Genomic DNA, 3,032 nt, shown 5'->3' on the forward strand with positions numbered 1-3,032 from the left:
AGAGCCCTCGCCTGGTTGTCCACAGTGCCTCAGGCAGGATTCAGAGACTGGGGTGGACTCCTAGCACAACAGCACCCTAGGGGAGGCCCCGAGACTGGACTGGCCCCTCTGGGATGCCTTCCCAAGGAAGGGACCCCAGTGATGGTGCCCGCACGGATGGAAATACAAGTACCACTGAATCAAAGCAACGGGCTGTTCCGTGTGTAGAAGCTTGGCAGGGGAAGAAGGAAAGTCCCTGAATTTCCAGGGCACTCAGCCCTTGGTAGCTTTTAGTGACCACTCATCTGCAATGTCTCCTCTGAGTTAAAATATCTATTTTTATTTGTCCAACTTTGTAATCTTGATTTATGTTTTTAAATAAAAATTGTATTTAAAAATTAAAAAAAAATCCACTCTCAATGTGGAGTATGCCTGAGACTCTCCTCTCCCTCTGCCCCTCCCTCCTGCCTACTCTTTTTCTCTAAAATATAGGTAAAGCTTTAAAAAAAAACCAGCTTTATTGAGATATATAATTCACATATGTGTACTTCATTCATTTAAAATGTATAATCAGTAGTTTGTAATGTGTAGTATATTCACAGTGTGCAACCATCACCACAACCAACTTCAGAACTTTGCTATCCCCCCAAAAAGAAGCCCCATGACCCTGACAGTCACTCTCCATTTCTGTATCTACCCCCAGCCCTAGGCAATCGCAAATCTACTTTCTGTATATATGGATTCACCTGTTCCAGACATTTTATTTATTTTTTTAAAAGATTTTATTTATTTATTCATGAGAGACACAAAATGAGAGAGAGAGGCAGAGACACAGGCAGAGGGAGAAGCAGGCTCCATGCAGGCAGCTTGATATGGGACTCGATCCTGGGTCTCTAGGATCACGCCCTGGACTGACAGAGGCGCTAAACCGCTGGGCCACCCGGGCTGCCCTGGACATTTTATATTAATGGAATCATACACTGTGTGGTCTTTTGCGACTGGCTTCTTTCACTCAGCCTGATGTTTTAAGTATCATCCACAATGTGCCATGTTTTACAATGTAAATGTAAATGGTACATTACATTACTATTTTTAAACAGTGCTCCCTCCTTATATATTTGTTCAAAACCCTCAATAACATGTTTAATTTTTTAAATAGCCTCAAAAAGTTAAATTGTGACAGACTAAAAACAGTTACTGTATTTTCAGGCTTTGACCAATATGAAAATAACCTCATTTGTTCGGAGAGATAAAGAGCATATACAAAATATTAAATCATGAATGTTGGCAAAAGTAATGTAAAGTATTTTCACTTGTTTAAATAAAGGAAGCAATCAAAATGACATTTTTACATAGTAAGAGAACTTAATAATTTGAGAGAAAATAAAGTCTATTATTATATTTAAATAAACACAAACAAGGCCTATTTGGATGATGGTTTTAATTTTCCCAGTAGTCTTCATGAAGGTTTTGTACTTGATGGCAATGGTGCCTTTCCTTTCTGCTTAGCAACCTTTTCCATCTTTATCCTTTCTTGGTATTGTCTTTCAAAGAAAGCCTTGTCATCCTCCGCAGGTCTCTTTATGGAGGAAACTTGGCTACTCGTACCTACATCTGTCAGTGTTCCTGGAGAAGAACGAGATGATGCTTGAAACGCTGTTAGAAATGGGTGGCCCATGGCTGTAACCGGAGAGTCTAAAAGTCCAATTGAAGGTGCACCAAGCCCACTGTCGTCTCATCGCATGTAGCCTTCTGCCAGTGGGCTGAAGCCAGTTCAGCCTCCCATCGCTACACAAGGAATATCCTGTCCCACTGCTTTGCCCTGAGCCAGTCTTTAGTGCTTAGGTTCCACTACTGTGTCATGAGCATATGCAGGCTGACCGCAAGCACAAGCGAAGCAACTATGGAATCCTGAACACTTGGAACAGACATTGCATATAAAGCCCGGCGCAGTGCTGTGCTGAGCCACAAAGTGCTTGCACCTGCAGCGAATGGGCCGCATCCCTTCAGAGGGACGGAGAGGTAAGTCCTGCAGGGGCAGCCGGCTGTGGAATCGTTTCAAAGTCAGTTTTCTGTTGTGTATACCTATATGTACAAAAACACAGTGTCTCTGGCCCCACAAGCTTACAATCCATTCCAGATGGTGGTGGCCAGCTCACAAATAACCTGTTCTGCAAGCGCATCAGTAATAGGTGGGTTTTGGTTTTCTTTTTTTTTTTTTTTTTTTTTTTGTTTTTGGTATTCTTCATATTCCTCAGGAGTAAAAAGTTTCCCTCCATCGTCCTCACCAACAATTCTCCGGTACTCCAGGTACGTCAGGGCGCGGCGGTGCAGGAAGGCAAGGTCAGCTGCTCCGAGGTCTGAGGAGGTGAGAGGCAGCCGCCAGGCCCGCGGGGGGCCCCCCATACACCCGAGCTTGGATGTTTAATTGCCTAAGCCACCCAGGGGCCCCCCACTGTTGTGTTTTTAAGGCAGTCTCCAGCCAGACTGGAGCAGGGAGAGCAGGAGGGTAAAGGTAGGGAGGTATTGAGGTCGTTCGGGGTAGAAATGACAAAGGTCCACGTCCAGGCTGTGGCAGTGAAGGTGCAGGACTGGGAGCAGGATCCGGGGGGGGGTGGATCCCAAGGATGGAGTCACTGGATGTGCAGGCGGCTCCTGCTTACTGAGTGCTCATCTGTGCGGTGGCCCCGTAGGGCACCTCCTCCTTTATTTCTTCTTCCTGTGACTCTGCAAGAAGGGCACACGTTTTATGCTGTGAAACTGAGGCTCAGAGGGGTTTCTGGGTTCCACCCTACATCCAGGGTTCCTTCCTGCCCCCTTCCCGGTCTCCAGACTTCTGGACTTCTGCTGGGGACTGGGGGGTGGGTGGGGAGTGGGGGGGCTGGAGGGCAGGTGTGGGGTGGGGAGGCAGAGGGCAAGTGGGGGAGCAGAGGGGCTAGTGGGGAGGGTCCAGAGGGCAGGTGTGAGGTTGGGGGACTGGAGAGCAGGTAGGGGGGCTGGGGGGCAGGTGTGGGGGTGCTTGGGGGTGCTGGGGGCCAGGTATGGGATAGGCG

The 3,032-nt window shown here is 47.4% G+C and overlaps 1 pseudogene; it reads right to left on the reverse strand.

The window, feature by feature from the left end:
* Window positions 1-1,295: 1,295 nt before the first annotated feature.
* Window positions 1,296-2,326, reverse strand: LOC112923459 (protein FAM221A-like; annotated as a pseudogene).
* Window positions 2,327-3,032: the final 706 nt, after the last annotated feature.

This window comes from Vulpes vulpes, chromosome 13 (genome assembly GCF_048418805.1).
Source record: "Vulpes vulpes isolate BD-2025 chromosome 13, VulVul3, whole genome shotgun sequence".
In the NCBI taxonomy this organism is placed as follows: domain Eukaryota; kingdom Metazoa; phylum Chordata; class Mammalia; order Carnivora; family Canidae; genus Vulpes; species Vulpes vulpes.